The 21,476-nt window shown below is 43.8% G+C and overlaps 1 protein-coding gene, 2 non-coding genes and 1 pseudogene across 3 annotated transcripts in view; 2 read left to right on the top strand and 2 right to left on the bottom strand.

Moving 5' to 3' along the window:
- LOC144673177 (uncharacterized) overlaps positions 1-21,476 on the bottom strand; it is a 273,637-nt gene that overhangs the window by 172,699 nt on the left and 79,462 nt on the right. The window lies entirely within an intron of this gene.
- On the bottom strand, positions 385-21,291 carry LOC144673185 (uncharacterized; annotated as a pseudogene).
- Positions 11,248-11,320, top strand: trnak-cuu (transfer RNA lysine (anticodon CUU)). The gene has a single exon. It is a non-coding gene; the product is annotated as a tRNA-Lys (tRNA).
- On the top strand, positions 14,827-14,900 carry trnan-guu (transfer RNA asparagine (anticodon GUU)). Its single transcript has one exon. It is a non-coding gene; the product is annotated as a tRNA-Asn (tRNA).

A 21,476-nucleotide genomic window follows, 5' to 3' on the forward strand; every position in this document is an offset into this window, starting at 1 on the left:
GAGTTCAGGGCTCTGACAAGGGGAACTTTAAAGACAGTTTGTCCCGGTGCACTAGTGAAAGGGAGGGAAGCAGCAAAGGCAGCTGATCGGATTGTCTCAACCTTAGTGACAAAGAAGCTCCATGAGCTCCCCACACTTGTTGTTGGAGGTGAGGATGGAGGAGACAGGGGAGAGAGAGAGCCCTTCAAAAGGAACTGACTTGTGTTAAAAATATTAAAAATGTTGAACATACTGTGTGTTTAATACAAAGCTGATTTATTTAACTTCATCCAGAATATTTCGCACCTCAAACATGGTTGGAGCTTTTCAACATCAGCAAAAACCGACTCCGATGAAATTTGTTCAGTCCTGGATGTGATCAACAACATAATCCAATCACTGTAGTTACTTGTGAATTTGCTGGTGTGTTAGCAGGTGGGATGACTGAGTGAATCCCTTTCTACACTCAGAGCAGGAGAACAGCCTTTCCCCAGTGTGAATGCGCTGGTGTACTGTGAGGCGAGATGAGTGCCTGAATCCGGTCCCACAGTGAGAGCACCTGAACAGTCTCTCGTCAGTGTGAACACGTTGATGGCACAACAGTTCCCCAGAACTTTTAAAGCACTTCCCGCAGTCCGAACATTTAAAATGCCTCTCATCAGTTTTGAATCGCTGGTGTGTCAGCAGGTTGGATAATTGAGTGAATCCCTTTCCACACTCGGAGCAGGTGAACTGCCTCTCCCCAGTGTGAACTCGCTGGTGTCTCAGCAGGTTGGATGACTGAGTGAATCCCTTTCCACACTCGGAGCAGGTGAACGGTCTCTCCCCAGTGTGAAATCGCTGATGAGTTTCGAGCTGAGATGGGGAATTTAATCTCTTCCCACAGTCCTCACATTTCCACAGTTTCTCCACAGTGCAAACACTGCTTTTTCCTTCTATTATTGAGCTTGATGGATCGAGTGACTGTCAGATCCTGACGTGATGTTTGGTTTCAGTATTCCGACCTCAAATCCTCCTCTTCTAATAACTTGTGAAATTGATTTAAAACAGAAAAAAGGAAGTGAGAGAGAACCCACAAAAACACAAAGGCAGGTTGTGAAATTGAGCTGAATGAATCTGGGAATTTGTGGGGCCGGCGTGAGGAAAAAGTGACCATGAAAACTGCTGGATTGTCATAAAAACCCAACTGGTTCACTAATGTCCATCAGGAGAGGGAACCTGCCACCCGGTCTGGGCCTACACAAGACTCTGGCCTCTGTGGGAGGAGCGCGAGTGTGAGAGGAAGGGCGAGAGAGAAGCGAAGGAGAGAGAATATCTTGACATATACAAATAGAACAGAAATACATCAGGTTCTTGCAAACCATCAACCTCCACTACCTAGAAGGACCAGGGTAGCAGGTTTGAGTGAACACCATTACCTCAAAGTTCTCATCAAAGTTACACACCGTCCAATACTGGGTGAGCAGAAATTTCCTTCATTTAAATATTGGGAAGACTGAAGCCATTGTCTTCAGTCCCTGCTACAAACTCCACTCCCCAGACACCGACTCCATCCCTCTCCCTGTAACTATTCTCACATCCTCTGAGATTTGTAGATATATTTTATTTCTCTACTTTCTCTCATTGTCTATCCTTTGTCATTATAACTTCACTCATTCATCACTTCCTGTTTCCCCCTCAATTTTACATGTCATTCATTTGCTTTCTTTCTGTATTCTCTCTCTCTCTCTCTCAGAATCTGTGGCTTTGAGAGTCCAGTGTCAGCAACTTCAATACCTCATTAAGAAACATAAGCTGAGCAGATTCTCTGTTCTCTACTGTATCGTATATTGATCCATAAATCAGAATAAACATGCAAGTCCCATGTGTCCACAGTCACTTACACGAGGTCAGCCCACTGGATGGAACCTCGGGCACCCTGAGCTTGATCTCCGGTGTCTCCAGTCCTGGCTGCCCCCTTCCATCAGTATCTCCTCACTTTTATACCCTGTAGTGATCCAGCTCTGGCCCTTGGCTCTTTGTCTTCTCTGCTGGGTTTTGGCAGGAAGTGAGGATAAGACAGCTGCAATTTCTCTAATCTGTGATTTACAAGGACACATTCCCTGGTTCCCAGCAGTTACTTTTCTTCAGGAATGTTCTCATTCTCCCTAAACTCCCCTGCCCACTGTTAATTCTGTTATTTCTGATAGTTTCACAATTATAGGTATAAACATCACACATTATAATCTCATCTATTCCATTCCTCTCTGGTTTCAGTTTATATTGTGGTTAATGACAGACAAACTGTCCTTTTCCCTGATCTGATTCAAGTTTCCAATGAGCTGATTCTGTACAATGGAATGTCTTATCAGTGTTGCCATGGTGACCTGTCTGCAGTGAAGAGCCTGTTTGAGTTTCTAAACTAAACTTCTCTATCCCATAATACACATTATATCAGACATTTTACCTCAATGTCTTTTAGCCATGTTACAAGGGGTTCAGATACACAAATCTTTAAATGTGAAGGACAAGTTTGAAATGCTGTTTGAACCTGTTATTCCACTTTTCTTTATAAAATTAATTTGTAAATCATTGGTTCGGCTGCATTTAGAATATTGAGTCTAATTCTGGGCATCTTAAAACAGGAACGATGTCAGGGCCATGGAGAGGGTGCAGGGGAGATTCACAGAGGTGATACCATGGATGAGAGGCGACAGCAAAAAAGGAGGCCACTCGGCCCATCGTGCCTTTGCCAGCTCTTTGGAGGTGCTACCTGAATAGTCCTCTCCCCTGCTGTTTCCCATGGCCCGGTCAATGTTTTCCTTCAAGCATTTCTCCAATTCCCTTTTGAAAATTACTGTTGAACTTGCTCCCACCAAACTTTCAGACAATGTATTCCAGATGATAACAACTGACTGTGGAATGATATATTTTCTAATGGTGACCTTTCTGCAGTGAAACTCCTGTTTGTGTTTCGAACTTAATTACAATTTCTCTTTCCCATGAGGAGAGACTGGAGAAACTGGGGGTCTTTTCATTCGAACAAAGCAGGATGAGAGGAGATGTGAGCAAGGAGTTCAAAACTGGGTCAAGTACATGGTACAAAATATTCCAGACACTCCTTGTCCTTCAGGATCGGTGTCCAGGGGAGAAGTTGATGGGTTTATCTCATCATCGTTGAGGTGAACGGCTTCTGTCAGAATCAAACACTCTCCAGTCAAACACAGCACGGATTAGATACAAAGTAAACCCATCAGCCTGTCCCCCGGATACAGATACTGAGGGACAGGGAGTGTCTGGGACAATGACATTTCTCATTCAGTCAGGTAGAAATTGATCCAGTATCTCGCCCCATTAATCCTGAGCTCCACACGGCTCGAATCCTCCTGTTTCCCTCCCTGTAACAGCACTGAGCTAAAGCCAGCCCATAATGAGCAGGGCTCAGGGAGAATGGTTACTAGGCACTGCAGTGATGTCATAAAGCAGCATCATTCAGCCCAACTGGTCCTCTCCCTGTCCCTTTAAAGGTGGAAAACTGGGACATCCTGTCTCCAAACACATCCCACCCTGTTCACACTGAGAATCCCAGGGTGAAGAACTGGGACATCCTGTCTCCAAACACATCCCACCCTGTTCACACTGAGAATCCCAGGGTGGAGAACTAGGACATCCTGTCTCCAAACACATCCCACCCTGTTCACACTGAGAATCCCAGGGTGGAGAACTGGGACATCCTGTTTCCAAACACATCCCACCCTGTTCACACTGAGAGTCCCAGTATTTGGGAGGGGACAGCATGTTGAAACAGTGTGGAGAGGAGAGGGAGGTTGGAGGTGGGACAGTAATTTGCAAGGACCGTGGGGGTGAAAGGTTTGTTTTTTGGTGGTGGGGGGTGATAATCACAGATTTGAAGGAGAGAGGAACAGTACCTGAGAGAAAGAACTGTTTAAAATCTCAGTGAACATGGGGTAGTTGGGTGATCAGCAGTTTAGTGGGAATAGGGTTGATGAAGCAGGAGGTGGGTCTCATGGACAAGGTGAGCACTGAGAGGGCATGAGGGGAGATGGGAGAGAAACTGGAGAAAGATGTGGGTTCAGGGCTCAGACAAGGGGAGGCTTTAGAGACAGTTTGTCCTGGTGGGCTAGTGGAAGGGAGGGAACCAGCAGAGGCAGCTGATCGGATTGTCTCAATCTTAGTGACAAAGAAGCTCCATGAGCTCTTCACACTTGTTGTTGGAGGTGAGGATGGAGGAGACAGGGGAGAGGGGGAGCCCTTCAAAAGGAACTAACTTGTATTAGAGATATTAGAAAGACTCAAGAAAGTGTGCATTCAACACAAAGCTGATTGATTTGATTTTTAGCCAGGTGATTAAGGCTTATAACCGAGTTGGGGTTTACTAACATCAGCAGAAACAAACCTGTCTGAACACAGTTCAGTCCTGGATGTGATGAACAGCAAAATCCCATTACTGTTGTTACTCATGAACTTGCTGGTGTGTCAGCAGGGTGGAGGAATCAGTGAATTTCACCCCACACTGAGGGCAGGTGAACGGCCTCTCCCCAGTGTGAACTCGCTGGTGTGCAGTGAGTTGAGATGACACCTGAACCCAGTCCCACACTGAGAGCAGCTGAATGGCCTCTCATCAGTGTAAACACGCTGATGGGACATCAGATCCCAGCAGATTTTACAGCACTTCCCACAGTCTGGGCATTTAAAAGGTCTCTCCCCAGCGTGAACTCGCTGGTGTTTCAGGAGTTTGGATGAATGAGTGAATCCCTTCCCACACTCGGAGCAGGTGAACGGCCTCTCCCCAGTGTGACTGCGCCGATGAGTTTCCAGCTCAGACGGGGTTCTGAATCCCTTCCCACAATCCCCACATTTCCACGGACTCTCCCCGCTGTGACTGTGCTTGTGTCTCGACAGGCCAGATGATCGGCTGAAGCCTCGTCCACACAAACACGTGTACGGTTTCTCCCCACTGTGAACGGTGCTTTTTCCTTCCATGTTCAAAATCCGATGATATTCAGGTTACGATAAATTGGGCGACTGTGTCAGTTCCTGATGTGATGTTTGGTTTCAGTTTCCCGACTGCAAATCCTCTCTTTCTAACACCCTGTGAAATTGAATTAAAACAGAAAAAAGGGAGTGAGACAACCCTCAAAAACACAAAGGCAGGTTGTGAAATTGAGTTGAATGAATCTGGGAATTTGTGGGGCCGGCACGAGGAAAAAGTGACCATGAAAACTGTGGGATTGTCGTAAAAATCCAACTGGTTCACTAATGTCCTTCAGGGAAGGGAACCTGCCACCCGGTCTGGGCTACATAAGACTCTGGCCTCTATAAGAACTAAAGAAATAAGAACAAGAGAAGACCTAACACCCCATCGAGCCTGCTCCACCATTCAATACGATCGTGGCTGATCTTGGGCTTCAACTCCACTTTCCCACCCACTCCCCATATCCCTCAGCTCCCTGAGAGACCAAAAATCTCTCCATCTCAGCCAGAAATATATTCAATGATGGAGCATGAACAACTCGCTGGGCTAGAGAATTCTATGTGACAGAGAGAGAGAGAGAAAAAGAGAGAAGGGAGTGGGAGAGGCAGATGGAGGAGGTTAGTGAACAAAGCACAGGATGTCAGTAAACAGAATTCAAGCACATGGGATTGGGGTAATATACTGCTATAGATTGAGAATTGGTGAACAGACAGGAAACAGAGAGTAGGAATAAACAGGTCATTCTCAGGATGACAGGCTGTTACTTGTGGGGTATCCCAAGGATCAGTGCTTGGCCCACAACCATTCACAAACTAGAGAAATGATTTGAAGGCACCCATTTAAGAAGCACCTAAATTTTCACGTTCTCATCCTTGTTTTCCCCCACAGTTGTGATCATTCCTATCTCTGTAACCTCCTCCAGCCTCACAACCCCCCGAGATATCCACGCTCCTCGAATTCCAAATTCCTGAGGATTCCTGATTTTAATCACTCTATCCCTGATTGCCATTCTGTCATATTCCAAGGCCCAAGCCCTGGAATTCCCTCCCTAAACCTCTCCGCCTCTCTACTTCATTTTCATCCTTTAAGATGCTCCTTCAAACCGACCTCTCTGACCAAATTATTGGCCACCTGCCCGAACATCTCCTCATGTGGCTCAGGGTCAAACCTTGTTTTGCAACATCTCCGTGAAATATCGCAGAAAACTGTATAGCATTAAATGTGCGATATAAACACAAATTGTTGTTGTTGATTTGGAACATATATCACTGTTCCTTCATCATCACTGGGTGAATAACCTGTAACTCATTACCTAACAGCATTGTGGGAGCACCTTCACCACACGGACTGCAGCGGTTCAAGAAGGTCAAACATCATCTTCCCCACAGGCAACTGGGGATTGGCAAGATATTGTAGCATCTGTGGAGAGAGGAACAAAGTTAATGTTTCAGGGTGTGCAGAATGAATTACAGGGAATAAACATGCTGCAGAATTTGATGGTTAACTTAAGCTCAGAAGTGGAAGAGAAATGGACCATAGCACAGAAAAGACAATTCCTGACTATGAAAGATACTGTGGGAAGATAAAGCTGGTAAGACAGCAGCACGTGGTCGGGGGATGGACAGCGGAGGAAACCTCATTGAGACACAGTTGGTAGAAGTAGCAGTAAAACCCTAAACAGAGCTAAAATACACCCAGTATTAGGGATAGAGGGAGTTAGACAATGGCAGAGAGGTGATCAGAGAGAACAGAGGTGAAACAGAGCAATGGATGGACATGGGTTCTGATCCACAGTAAAGGAGTCACACCACTCCAGAGCCATGGAACCCCTCACAGATACAGAGCGGAGAACTAAAACCTAAACTAAAAGTTGTAGCTGAATGGTGAAAAATACTCACCTCTTAAACAATTTCAGTTTTCAATTTTAAAATCTCCTGCTAGAGCCTGCAGCTGGAAAGACATCAGAAGCACTGGAATCAGAGAAAAATCTCCCAGTTGAGGAAATACCCAGGGAGCGGGGTGATGTCACCGTGTAATTGTCGATTTGTGATGATGTCACACACATGGACACAGAACATCTGGGTCTGTACAAACCAGTGATCACCACACATTATGAAGGATGGAAGGGTCCTGAGGTTTATATGAGGTAGATAAAGAAAAACTATTTTCGTTAACTGATCGTAAAAGGGTTACGGGAGACAGTTTAAAGATTTTGTGAAGATCTACAAGGGGGATATGAGGAAAAAAGTTCACACAGTGAGCGATGACCTGGAAGTCAATGCTTATACTCAGAGACCGATAATATCCAGGTCCGGATGAATGAAGTGATTCTTGCAGACTCTGATGTGATGATTGATTTGAATTTCCAATCTGCAAAACCTCATCTTCTTGTATCCTGTAAATGGAATTTACAAAATCCATCACTGTCAGTGCAGGATAGAAATTGAGAAGAGACAAACGTTTCTCTTGGTTTGAGTTTGCTGTGTATAAATCCTCCCCTTCTAACCCCCTGTAAAAGGAGTTTCCAAAATCCATCCCTGTCAGTTCAGGATAGAATTTCACAACATTCTTTCCTCCTGCTACCTGGACCAGGATGACCGCGCATGCGCCCTGCTGCACATTGCCCCCTATAAAGATGGCGGCCGTTACCCCGGGCCTGGCGAAGGGAGAAATCCAGACTTTTTCGGCCCGTTCTCTGCAAACACAAGACCGGTACCTTGTTATTTGGGGTCTGCGGCCTGCACTGTATCTTTATGAAGCCTCCCTGCCCACTCCGCTGGCTCCATTCCTCCTCACACACTCACTAACTCTCCACTCGACATTCTCTCACCCTCTCCGGGCAGCTTTAGTCACTGACCAGCACTGCGCATGCTCATGAAAGAGACAGCAATACACATGCTCCAAGCACACATCGCAATGCGCACGTGCGGAGTTGCTGCTGTAATGAGGATAGGGCACATTCTGTCCCGCAGCGAATGCTGGGTGTCTGCTCCTCCATTGAACCGTAAAATTGTAAAATCGAAACCCAAGTTCAGTCATCAGAATATGATGGGTGTCATAGGGGCCAGGATATAAAATTGTCGAATCAATTGATACAGCAATTAAAATGCTCTGTATCCGCCATAATTCTCTCCTGGATGTAATGAACAGCAGAACAAACCCCTGTACTTAGATCTGAACTCAATGGAGTCTCAGCAGATGGGGTATTTTTCACCATACATGGAACATTTAAACCGTGTCTTGCCAGTAGGAATGCTGTGACTGTGGATTAAATCCTTTGAATTTTAAAGTTGGTGTGTTTACTGCTTTGCAAACTAAATAAATTCCTTTGCACACATAAAGTATCTGGATGGTCTCACACTGGCGCGACTGTGTTGCTGTGTCAGTACTGGGGCAATAGAGTTCCATTTTCAGCTTGTGCACACGAGTTTACTTACACATTTTCAGCTGAAAATTGGGTCTCAAACTCTTCTCGTCATGGGTTCCACATTCTTTGCACTAATTAGTTAATGAAAATCAAAATGCTGCAGATGTTGGCTTTCTGAAATGAAAGAAACCAGAAAATTCTGGAATTCTAAGCAGATCTGATAGCATCTGTGGCGAGAAAAACATATTTTTTTTTCAAGTCTGTAACCTTTCAACACAACTGCACTACATCTGTGCACAAATCTGGCAGAACAGGAATGAAAACCAATAACAGGCAAGGCACCAAAAAACTCGAAGGGAGACCCAGCTGTATGACATGGATGTGTCTGCAGTGGGTGGGATCAAACTGTTTCCATGTTTCAACAATCAATGTCTCACCTGTTCTTTGAGAAGAGTGAAACTGATAGAGAACAATTGCCATTTCAGTGTTGGCAATTTGAAGCTTTAACTCGCTGCCTCAGTTTAAGATATCTTGCAGGTTTTGCTTGTGTGAGTCTCTGTTGTATGATTGGTAGGCATTTGGTAGGAAACCGGAAGGTTAGCAGTTTAAGACCATCAGGAACGAAGTCTTTGATGTTTTCTCCCCATCATCATTCATTCCCACACAGTTCTGGGGTGACAATGGGCACTTTAGCTGCAGGTAAATGTTCGCCAAACGTTGCCAACTCAACTTTTATGCAATGGATTCCCAAACTGACATGTTTTATCATGAATATTCAATTCAAACATAATGAGAAAACATTTAGACCTACCATGTACCTACGTCATTTGCAATCTATGAAGTTAATAGATTCAAACAAACCCATCAATAATTCTCTTCCTCAGCTCCACAGTGACGGAAACAGGGAAAAGCAGAAAAGCAGCAATATTCCGGCCCTGCACTTTCCAATCGCCCGCTGCCAGCAGAAAGCAGCGACTGCAGCTTCAATCAGCGGGTTACTGCCCATTACTGGGACACAAGATACTCCAACCAGGGCCAAACCTCCCAATATACCGAGCACAGGCTCAGGAAAACACAGGTAGATTATATCCCGATCACTAAGCCTCCGAGCAGCATTTACAGAATACCCAAGTGAGTGAGCCACAAATAAAAGTCAGACCAACTTTCTAAATCTTTTCATTGTAAAATTCCTTCTTTTTATTGAAAAGCTGACTGTTGTGAATCTGAGAATGAGCACCATAGGATTAGTGTTACCGAGTGACTTGTTTTCCATTGTTTATCCAACAGGTTTGCAATTCAATTTGTGTTGGATACTGAAGCGAATCTGATTTCAAAATGAGGTCACAAAGCAGCTAAATATTAAATCCAGGAACAGATCCTGAGGAAAATGGATCACAGTGTCTGGAAGGAGATGCAGCTGAGAAGCGAAAACTGTGAATAATGTTATTGATGATAGAGTGGAAAGCAGTGGGCCCTTGGTCAGTTTCATGGCCGAGTGGTTAAATGAATGGTTTCATAATCAGTTGGGGTTTCCCCAGGGAGAGTCAAATCTTACCGACTGTGGTTCTCATTATTGCTGATTTCAACCAGGTGTCTACAGATCTATCGGGTCAGTGGGAGGAAAAGCATTCTAAAATCCACTTTCGCTCTGAAGCCATACGGACTCGAATCGTTAACTCAGTTTCTTTCTCCACAGGAGCTGCGAGACCAGCTGAGTTTTTCCAGAATTTTCTGTGTTTATGTCATATTTTCAGCATCCACAGCATTTTGTTTTTATCCAAAAATTCTCGTGGTTTTTAGGCTCTAAGGGAATGAAGGGCCATCGGAATTGGGTGGCAAATTGCTGTTGGGGCTGGAGATCCGCCATAATCTTATAAAGTGACCGAGGAGGCTTGTGGGGCCTTATGACGTATTGTTGCTGCTTTGCTTCTGTTCTATTTCAGTATCAATACCAGCCAAGGCGATGGGGAGTAACAGCCTGAGCTTGATAGTGTGGCCGAGCAGTCTAAGGTGCTAGATTGTACTTCTACTTTCTGTAGAGGGATCGGTTTGAAGCTTACATTGGCCAAAATTGCACTTTCAGAACTCCCATTAATCGAAGAAGTGCCAGCCTAAAGTTGAAGCAGGCGTGTGCAGTGTTTCACTTAAACAGGAAGAGCGAGGAGAGACAATACAAGAATAAATTGCTGTGGAGAAAAGGCGGGTTGTCAAAGTCGCTGAATTCCTCTTCCATCGGCCACCAGAGGCCGCATGACCTCCTCTTCTGCTTTCCCCATCTATGCTTGTATACCATAAGGCCAGTCGTCATCGCCGAGTGGTTAAAGCCATTGAGTCCAAATACATTGCTCTTTCCCGTTTTTTACTATGCCTGGTTTTAACTGTGTCTACAGAGTTATTTATCGGTTAAATTGAATAAAATCCATCCAAACACTCGGGAGTTTTCCTATTTCTGTTCATTCACGAAACTTGCAGTTGGAACTGGCAAAAAAATGTTATTGTCATGCTTGCTGTCTGGGTGTTTGTCTCTCCTTAGAAACAATCCCTTGCCCTCTGTCACACTCGGTGTATATGTCTGTTTGTGTTCCTCCGTGTGTGTCAATGTGCTTCAGTTCCCGAGGGGGTGAGCCCATTTTTACCAGCATAAACCTTATTCACAATAGTTGTGCAGCTTCATCTTAAAATGTTACAGGGAAAAATATCAGGATGAAAGATGTAAGAGGAATTTGCAATGTTTGGAAGGAGGTGCAGCTAAGAAGTGGAAGATGTGAACGATGTTATTGATGATTGAGAGGAATGCATTGCAACCTTGGGGCTTTTGCTGGTCGATCACCTTCTACACTTTGAAATTCAGAACAAGCTGAAGCTCCAGGTGGAAAGCAACAGTTGTTTACATGTATGTTGGCATATGGAGCTTTTTCTTCCGCATGCCCGGCTAGCTCAGTTGGTAGAGCATGAGACTCTTAATCTCAGGGTTGTGGGTTCGAGCCCCACCTTGGGCGCTGTGGCATTTTTTAAAATCTTGCTGCTTTTAAGGGAAAACACCAACCGAATCCCTGCGGCAGCTGTGAAACTTACAAGGCAGACATTAACCAGTAAAAGCAACCGATGCATATAAAATTCAAAGCAATTTCATGTTGTATCTCTTTCTGCTTCTGTCCCTGCCTCTCGTCCAGCTCCCTCTGTCCTTTCAGCTTCCGGGTCAATTAGCTGCTTGATGCAGAGACAGTCAGTACATGGGAATGTAAGACACAATAAGATAGGTTTGCAGACCATAGAGTAAAAAGACATCAGGATCTCATCTTCTCCTAGATGCTGATTACAGGAATGTGCACAGTGCCCATTACCGACAGTCACACTCTCCTTCCAGTCTTGTGTAGGTTGTTCAGCTTTCAAATTGTTCATATTTTCACACTGCGTTTCAATGTGAAGAAAGCAGAGCTGTGATAAGCCTATATTGATCAGCAGATGTCCTGCAAGAAGGTACATACAGGATGATGGTAACAGTGCTCTTTGGACGCGGTGAGCTCCAGTGAAGGATTGGCACCATTAATGTGTCGCTCAATTAGTCTTGTGACAAATCTCGTGCTGGAAGTGACAAGGAAACTCATTGAATTTGCTCCGTGTTTTGGTTTCAAAAGAGCCGAATACAAGGTAAGATATTACATCTCGCTGGTCTGGACTATAAAATGGCAGAATTATTGTGAAAGCAGCCGTGGTGTTGGAAAACATAAAATTATACAAAGTTACAACATAGAAGGAGGTCTTTAGGCCCTGTGTACTGCTTTTAAAAAGCAGTTCTGATTGTTTGATCGATCAGGAGTAATATTTGTGCCAGTGCAAACAGGAGGCAGCAAAGTATATCCTTCTCCAACCCATATTTTTCCTCGCACCAACATCACTATGTAAACTGCTCTGCAACCAGCCCTTCTCTTGTCTTTCTTTCATTTCTTCACTCCACGTCTGTGTTTGTTCTCGTCCTGTTCCCAATGTGACATTTTGAGCTCTGAGGCAAAAATTCAACTCCCCCTCCACTGACTCTGGTGCAGCTGTTAAATGTTTTCAATCAATAAGTTCGCAACACTCGTTTTTAAACATTTCACAAAATCAATAAATCTTCATTCCTTGACCGAGAACCAAACCCCACCTGAGGCACTAAAAGCACCGAATCGTAACCACTAGGCCAGCAAGAAAGCTGTCAAGTCTTTTTTCGGTATGGCTTATCTACGCTGCTTTTACCATTTTAATAAAATATTTCAGATCTCTTTTACCACAAAACTGCATGTTTAGACTCAACACAAACCAATTCTTCAGCCAACGAGAACATTTGCTGTGAGCTGGAACATGACATCGACAGTGAGGTGAAATAGTCCCACAAGCTGCTCATGTTCAACATACAACTTCCAAAACTCTCCAGCCTAATCACTGGGCCCAATGAAAGCGATGAATCCGAGTCACTGGACACCAGAGGAACTACCAATAAGGCTTGAAATTTGGATTATGGAGCTACTTTTGACATTTTTTTTTCATTTCAGATCTCTTTCACCAGAGACAACTTTCTCCTGCCAAATGGTCTGTTTAGGTTGAACACAAGTGACTTCTTCACCAATGAGAAGAAGCATTGCTGTTAGCTGGAACATGAAATCGATACTTTCCCCCTTCAAGACAGTTCTTAAAGTCTCCCCCTTTGATCGAGCTTTTAGTCACCTGACCGAATATGTGACTCGGTGTCACACTTTGTTCTATAATGATCCTGGGGAACGCTTTGTGACGTTTCATTAGGTTAAAGGTGCTTTTTAAGTTGTTGTTGTAGTCCATACATAGAAAGAGACAAACTCCTCTTGCATCTTTCATCCTGATATTTTTCTCTGTAACATTTTAATATGCAGTTGCACAACTAAAGTGAATAAAGTTTGTGATGGTTAAAAATGTGTTCACCCCCTCGGGGAACTGAACCAAATCGACACACACAAAGGAACACACACAGAGATATACACCGAGAGTGACAGAGGCCTGAGGAGAAACAAACACCCAGAAAACAAGGATGTCACCAATTGGTCTAATTATTGTTCTATTTCAGACTGGAGATTATGGTGAATGCTTGCAGATAAACTGAAATGAAGAAACGAGGAAGGGAAGCAGAAGAACCATGCAAGAGTGTTTGGAAGGTTTTTATTCCATTTCCCCAATAATTAATTTTAATCTGGAGGCACCTAAAGGAAGGAGCAGCGAGGTCGGCAGGATTCAAGCCTTCATGGGGAGAGCGCAATGGATTTTAAATCCATTGTCTTCACCACTCAGCCACGATTACAGACCTTATATCGATTTTAACATTTTTCATATAAAATCATAGACAGGTTTAACAGAGAAAGAGGACATTCGGCCCCACATATTACCAGTCACCCTGCAATTCCTACTATCTCTCCTCGTTCATCCTGCCTGGAGGGAAATCTTAATACGTTAACAACCACAAGCCCAGACTCAGGTGAAGTGACTGAAAGAACAAAAGAGCTGAAACGTTGATGGCTTGGGGATCCGAACCCATGAAAACAACGAAACCCAAGCCAATCTCGTTAAAACGTCGAGCCACGCTGCCACCATCAACAGTACACGAGCCATCGCCTTGGATGGTGTCGGCTCTGAATTAGAACATAACAAATAGGAGCAGAAATAGACCATTTTTCCCTTAAGCACCTCATAGTGTCAAAGAATCAGAGCCAAGGCTACAACACAGATGGAGGCCATTCGGCCCGTCTCATAGGATCAAAGGACTCAGGGACAGGAGTTGGCCATTCAGCCCTTTGAGCCTGCTTCACCATCCAATAAGATCATGGCTGATCAGGCTGTGGTCTCAACTCCTCCTTCCTGTCTGCCTCCACCTCCCCACCATAACCATTGACCCACTTGTGTACCAAAAATCTGTCTAATTCTGCCTTGAATAAATTCAATGACCAGCCTCCACTGCTTTCTGGGGAAAATAATTCCACAGACTAACGACCTCTGAGAGAATGAGAAAATCTGCTCATCTCCGTCTGAGAAGGGAGGCCTCTTATTCTTCTGGAAACTAACTCACCTGGTCCCACTCCCCCACCTTTTCCCCGGAGACCTGCATTTTCGGTACTATTCTCTGTTGAAATCCGCGATTGAATCTGCCTCCCCCACACTCTCAGGTGGTGCATTCTAGATCCTAACCACTCGCTGTGTAACAGAGAAATCCCTTTAGAATTATCGGCTTCGGGACAATCAGAATACTCAGTAACAGACAAAACACCGAAAGGCTCAAAGGGAGATGGCTCCAGTTGTAGGGGAGCTGGCTCCCGGTGATATGGATGTGTCTGCAATGGGTGGGATCAGACTGTTTCCATGTATCCACAAAGAATGTCCCACCCTTGATTTGGGAAGAGTAAAACTGAAAGGATAATTATCATTTGAGTAGCAGAAATCTGAAGCTTTTACTCGCTGAGCCATTGGTTTAGGATATCTTACAGAGTGCAGGCATTTTTCTTAAGTCTCTGTGGCGCAATTGGTCAGCGCGTTCGGCTGTTAACCGAAAGGTTGGTGGTTTAAAACCACCCAGGGGTGAAGCTATAGCCATTTTCTCCCCACCATTACTCATTAATGTTCTGGTTTGTTCTTGAGCCCTGAAACCACAAGAAAATCCCCCCATGTTGAAAACTCGGCTGTCGCCCACTGAGTTCCCACACTAAGCTTTGTTTATGATATTCATTTCAGATATAACAAAGAATATGGACGATCATGTACCCCCATCTAAATCAATACAGATCAACGAGGCTATTGGATTGAAACAAGCCCATCAATTAATCGCTCTTCCTCAGCTCCACGGTGAGTGAAACAGGAAAAGGTAACAATATTCCAGCCCCGCTCTCTCCAATCAGCGGAAACATCTTCTTATTTTGCTGAATGTTATCTTCAGAAATGGTGAAGAGCGAATCTAATATGGCTGCAAGATCCAGCATTCAGTTCACATTCAACAACAAACAGGAATGGGTGCGATACAACTTTTCCACACAGCTGGGTGATAATGTTTCCCCGAGCATTGAATGCAGTAACTTACACGTGCGAAATGAGCAGGGTAACTACAACGCTACAGGGACACTTCCCTGCCTGAATCCCAATGGAGCTGTCTGGAATGTTAAACTGAGACGTCATGCAGCAGCACTTTGGGTCTTTGTTTTGAAGAAATGGAATTTGGCTGTTCTCATTAGGAATGCTGGAGACAGACTGATCAACAATGTCATCATCAAATGGCACAGCTCAGTAAGAGGACCTTCCACCAATTCTATTTATAACCAGCCTTTTACAAAGATCTTGCCTATTAATCCCAATTTCCTTCTCTCTTTCCATGAATCAGAATTTTCTCCCTTTCAACTATTGCCAAATTCCTTTTCAAAGAAGCAGTTTCTGTAGAATCCATGCGGTTTGCCTTAATGAACATTTCCTTTACACAATGAAATTAAGAGTTGGACCAGGGTTCTATCTGCAGTTTTCGATATTAACATAAGTTATTTATGCAATTCGTTTCATGGTGAACTTACAAAAGGTGTTTATTCTGATCAGACATGTCCTCAGTATTTTCTCAGTCATGGTGACCATGAAACTATCACTGACTGCCGTACAAACCCATGTGATTCACCAGTCCTTTAGGGAATTCAATCGGTCGTCCTTACCTGGTCTGACTTGCATGTGACACCAGACCCACAGTGATGTGACTGATTCTCAACTAACCTTTGAAATGGTTTAAAAAGTTACACAGCTCAAGGGGAATTGGGGATGTGCAAAAATGCTGGCCAACGATGCTCATGAAAGAATGAAGATCCTTGATGAAGCGCGATACAGAGTAATTTTGCACCATCTCTCCCATTCCCTCGTGTTCAATCACAGTATCAGTTGCGTCTGTCTTTAGGATGATGCTAGTCTTTGGATCACACTGATAGTATCTTTCAGTCAGTAAGTAACTGTGAATTTGTAATTGTAAACTCATTAATTTCTGTTGTTGACGAAAGGAACTGCTAGTTTTTTTGTGCCTAGTCAGTTTCACCCCTCCTGGTTTTGAGAATGCTTTTTGCAGCTTGGCAAAGGGCAAATTTAATGTGGCAGCGAGATACTATATTCAGTTAATATTCAACAACAAATGTGAATAATGGAACTTTCCCTCACACTTGGATGTGTAAATTTCAATAATGTTTCTACCCATTTCCAGACAGGGGACCTTCGCATGTACGTGATAACCAATTGGTAACTACAGAAACAATGGGCAGAACCACAGGGACAGACTTATAATATCAAACCGTACACTGTTTTGTAAAAGTACAATTCAGCTGAAAAACATAGCCATGCGGCAGAGAAATTGATCTAACATTAGAATCATAAAATGACAGCACATCAGCAGGTCATTCAACACTTTACACACGTGCAAACTATTTTACTGCAATTTGTCTCTTTTTTTGTCTCTTTCTCATAACCGTGCCTTTTGCAGAAAATCATTCAAAGCTTGGTGAAGTGTCAGTGTCACGTGGCTATGAGATAATGTATTCGGCTATTGTTTAGCAAGAAACAGGAATTGTACGACTTCTCACAATTAGATGATTCAGTTTTGATAATATTTTTGCCAGCTTTCGAACCGGTGACCTTGTGCATCTGAAGTGAATGTGATAAGCACTACTTGTTTATTTGTTCATTTATGGGATGTGGACATCGCTGCCGACGCCGCTACACCACAGAAACAATGTGCGACAAAAAGCCAAAGGGACTTGTATTGAATTTCAAACTGTGTAGACCTGCTGCACTGCAAGAACGTGTTTTACATGAATAGAACTGGGATGGGACATTTTGGAATGCTGCAGAGAAATTGATCTAATTGTAAATTGACACAGCTCATTAGGAGGCCATTCGACCCTTCGGGTGTGTGCTTTCTTCAAAGAGCTATCCACTTATTTCCAATATCATTCTCTTCCTTCATAACCCTGCAGTTTTTTTTTTCCATTTTCAAATAATTGTCCAATTCCCTTTTGAAAACTCTGAGTTCAGAAACACAATATTGAAAGAGGTGCAGGAGCTTCTGCAGTGTCCACGCTCAGTGTGTGAAAATTAACAACGTTTCCCTGACCCAATGACATGAAGAGTTGAACTGGGGATTCACATGTTGTCTTCGAAATAAAGAGGAATATTTATTTATGCAATTGACTTCCTATTGAATATTTAAGTGAAGTTTATTCTGACCAAGCACCTCCTCATTTTTCTCAGTCGATAATGTAATTCCCCTTGTTGTACAACCTGTTACAGAAGCTGTTATAGAAAAGAGGGAAAGGTTTGTTGCAGCTACACAAAGCCATTGTTAGATCACACCTGGAGGACTGTGTATAATTCTGGGAACGGCACCTTATAAAGGATCAATATTAGTCTTGGAAACAGGGCACTTCTGATCCAGCAGAATGTCAGTTCTGGAGAGTAAGTGGACATATTCCCCTTCGTAAATTGAGGTCATCCAAAACTGCTGCCCGTGTCTTCAGTCACAGCAAGCCCCATTCCTCTACCACCCTCTACCCGCTGACCTACATTGGCTCCCGGTCAAAGAATGCATTTACTTCAAACTTTCTTCGCCTTGTGTTCAAATCTCTCCTTGTTCTCGCCCCTCCCTATCTCTGTAATCTCCTCGAATCCCACACATCTCTGAGGTATCTGTGCTCCTCTAATTCTGGCCCCTTGTACATTCCCAATCAGAATCGCTCCACCATTGGTGACCGTGGTTGTAGTTACTGAGGCCCCAAACTCTGGAATTCCCTCCCTAAACCTCTCCGCCTCGACCTCACTTTCCTCCTTTAAGACTCTTCTTAAAACCTACCTCTCCGACCAAGCTTTTGTTCATCTGGCCTAACATCTCCTTCTGTGTGTCATTGTCAGACTCTGTTACATAATGATCCTGTCAACCATCTTTGGTGGTTTCATTACGTTAAAGGCGCTATCTAAATGTAAGCTGTTGTTGTAATGGGGCATATAGAGAAGGGGAAACAAGCTCCTCTTCCAACTTTCATCCTGATATTTTTTGATCTGAGGTTGCACAACGAATGTGAATAAAGTTTGTTCTGTTAAAAATGTGTCCATCCCATTGGGGAACTGAACCACATTGACACACACAGACCAACGGAAAGAAGAAACCACGGGAGTCTTTGCGTGGTTTTGATTCAGGTTATCCAATAATTAATTCCATGGGCACCTTATCAAAATCAGGAATGATGACAACTGTAGCCGAAGGGATTTGTACCTCTGTGAGGAGGCCACAGGATTCCAACTCCATCCTCTTAACCACTCCGCCAGGAACACAGGACGACACTGACATCACTGCTCTTTGTATAAAATCAGAGACGGCTACATCATGCGGTCTTTCAGCATGTTGTCTCTCTGGAAGAGCAACTCAACTACTGTAATTCCACACCCCGCCTTTTCCCCACAGCAACTCACCTCGTTCTTTCTGTCAAAATACAACACCGTGCATTCAATATGAGGTGGCAACTGCTTGTCCTAATGGGGCTGCTAAATGTTTAGCAGCGGTGGGAGTCGAACTCACGACTCCATAAACACCTTAAACCGCTTGACCACGCTACCACATGGGTGGAATTCATTAATCATTCCCTTCACAGGTTTTGGCACCGAAATAGAACAAAAGCAACAGAGAAGGAATAGGCAAAATACTGCAGATGCTGGAAATCTTAAACAAAAGCAAAAAATGCTGGAAAAACTCAGCAAGTCTGACAGCATCTGTGGAGAGAAAGACAGAGTTAACGTTTTGGAGTCCGTATGAGTCTTCTTCAGAGCTAAAGGGAAGTAGAAATATGAAGTCCTACTTCCCTTTAGTTCTGAAGAAGAGTCATACAGACTCGAAACGTTAACTCTGTCTTTCTCCCAACAGATGCTGTCAGACCTGCTGAGTTTTTCCAGCATTTTTTGTTTTTGTTTCAGAGGAGGATTAGGTCATTCGGAACCTCAAACCAGCTCCGTCAGTTAATCAGATCGTCCTGCACTTCGTAACAAACAGAAATCATCTCCACTCAAAAACACAATGAGCTGCAGTGAAGGGTTGGCACCATTTAAACTCTCACTGATCTGGTCTGGCTCCAAATCTCCCGTTAGAAATGACAAAAAACTTATCACTGAATTCACTCCGGGACTTGACTTCAGAAGGACAGGACACAAGGTAACAAAGTACATTTCGACAGAATTGGTTATAAAATGGCAGAATGGCTGGGAAAGTGCATCCGTGGTGTTGGGAAACATAAAATTATAGAAAGTTACAGCAAAGAAAGAGGCCACTTGGCCTGGTGTGCTGCTGTCAAAGAGCAGTTGTGATTGGTTGATCAGGAGTGGTCAATTACTCTTCCATTTCCGACTTCGAATTTAGTGAATGTTTGCAGATGATCAGAAATAAGAAACACGGGCTATTTGGATGTTTTTTATTCAATTTAACGGATAATTCATTCCACAGACCGTCAGTTAAAATCAGGAATGATAAGAAGCATAAACGACAGGGCTCAAACCTGCGTGAGAAAACTCCAGCCAATTTCCAATCCGTCAGTTTAACCAATTCGCCACAATACTTAGTGAAAGTTCGCTATTGTTTGTATAAAATAATAGAATGGAGACAGGGAGTAACAGAGAAAAAGGATTTTCAGTCTGTGCCATTGCCCCAACCACCTCTCCCCATTCTCCCAACCAAAATGCAACACTGCACAGATCAGCCGTCCCCTGGCCGCATGGAGGATTTTTTGGAAGCGTCTCAAACAACAAAGTTTAACAGCCGCGGGACTGGAGCCCAAAGCAGGAAAGCCTCGGCCAGCATCTTAGCCCATTCGGCGACTCAGTACCACATTTAGAGCAGAAACAACCATTGCCTCGACCGGCATCGGCTCTGAATTAGAGTGTGGGAAAAATATAATCAGGAATAGGCCATTCGGCCCCTCGGGCATTCTCAACTACTTCATAAAATCATGTGAAAACTTCAATCATCCTCCGCTTTGTAACATCCGGGCATTTAGTAGCTGAACAGTCTCCACCCAAAAAGAAACAGAAATAAATGTCCTCTTGCATCTTATAAATCAGCGCTTTTGTTTTCTCTGGACCATCTTAATCTGAAGCCACAAAACTATCGTAAACAATGTTTGGATGGTAAAAATGATGAACTGAACCACATTGACACACACAGAGGAACACACACAGACATATACACCGAGAGTGACAGAGGACAAGGGTTTGTTTCTAAGGAGAGACAAACACCCAGAAAGCAAGCCTGACACCAACATGGCTCCGTTTTTGTTCCATTTCCGACTAGAAGTTTCGTGAATATTTTCGTGAATGAACAGAAATAGGAAAACGCCCCAGTGTTTGGATGGACTTGATTCAATGTAACCGATAATTAACTCTGTAAACACAGAGTTAAAACCAGGAATAATGAGAACGGGAAACCCCAATGGATTTGGACTCCATCACCTTCACCAGTCAGTCACCACGACTGACTCAATGCACAGGGTGATGTTGTTAGTATAAAATCATGGGTGGCTACAGGAGAGAAGGAGAACATTCTTGTCTGTGCCGGCTCTCTGGAAGAGCAGTTTAACTCATTCCATAACCCTCGTATTTTTCCTCAAAGCAATTTATTTTGAATCTGTCTCTCCTCGTCCTTCCTGTTAAAATGAAACACCGCACACAAACCGTACAATTCGATTTGAGCTGGCACTTGTTCGACTCGCTGTTCAAGCTGCTCATGTAGAACTTTCAATTTCCAAAACCCACTAACCTCATCACTGCGGCTCCTGTGAAACTGACAAGGGAACACACGGCAGAAATTCATCACTGAAAGTAACTGACACACATCAAATTCTAAACGCATTTACCTTGGTAGGAGGCCGTGGCACAGTGGTACTTTCACTGGTTTGGGATTCTGGGGATCAAATCTCACCATGGCAAATGGTGAAATTTGTTTTCAATAAAAAAATCTTGTGATCATCACTAATGGCAGTAGGGACGAAAATCTGCTGTCCCAGCAATAACTCTTATATACTCTCTGGAAGAGGACTGACCTAGCCAGGGACTACCCACCGATCCAGTTTATGAACCCAATCTTTCCCTGGAAATCAGGGAATGGGA

This window comes from Cetorhinus maximus, unplaced genomic scaffold, assembly GCF_964194155.1.
Source record: "Cetorhinus maximus unplaced genomic scaffold, sCetMax3.hap1.1 HAP1_SCAFFOLD_306, whole genome shotgun sequence".
NCBI classification, from domain to species: Eukaryota; Metazoa; Chordata; class Chondrichthyes; order Lamniformes; family Cetorhinidae; genus Cetorhinus; species Cetorhinus maximus.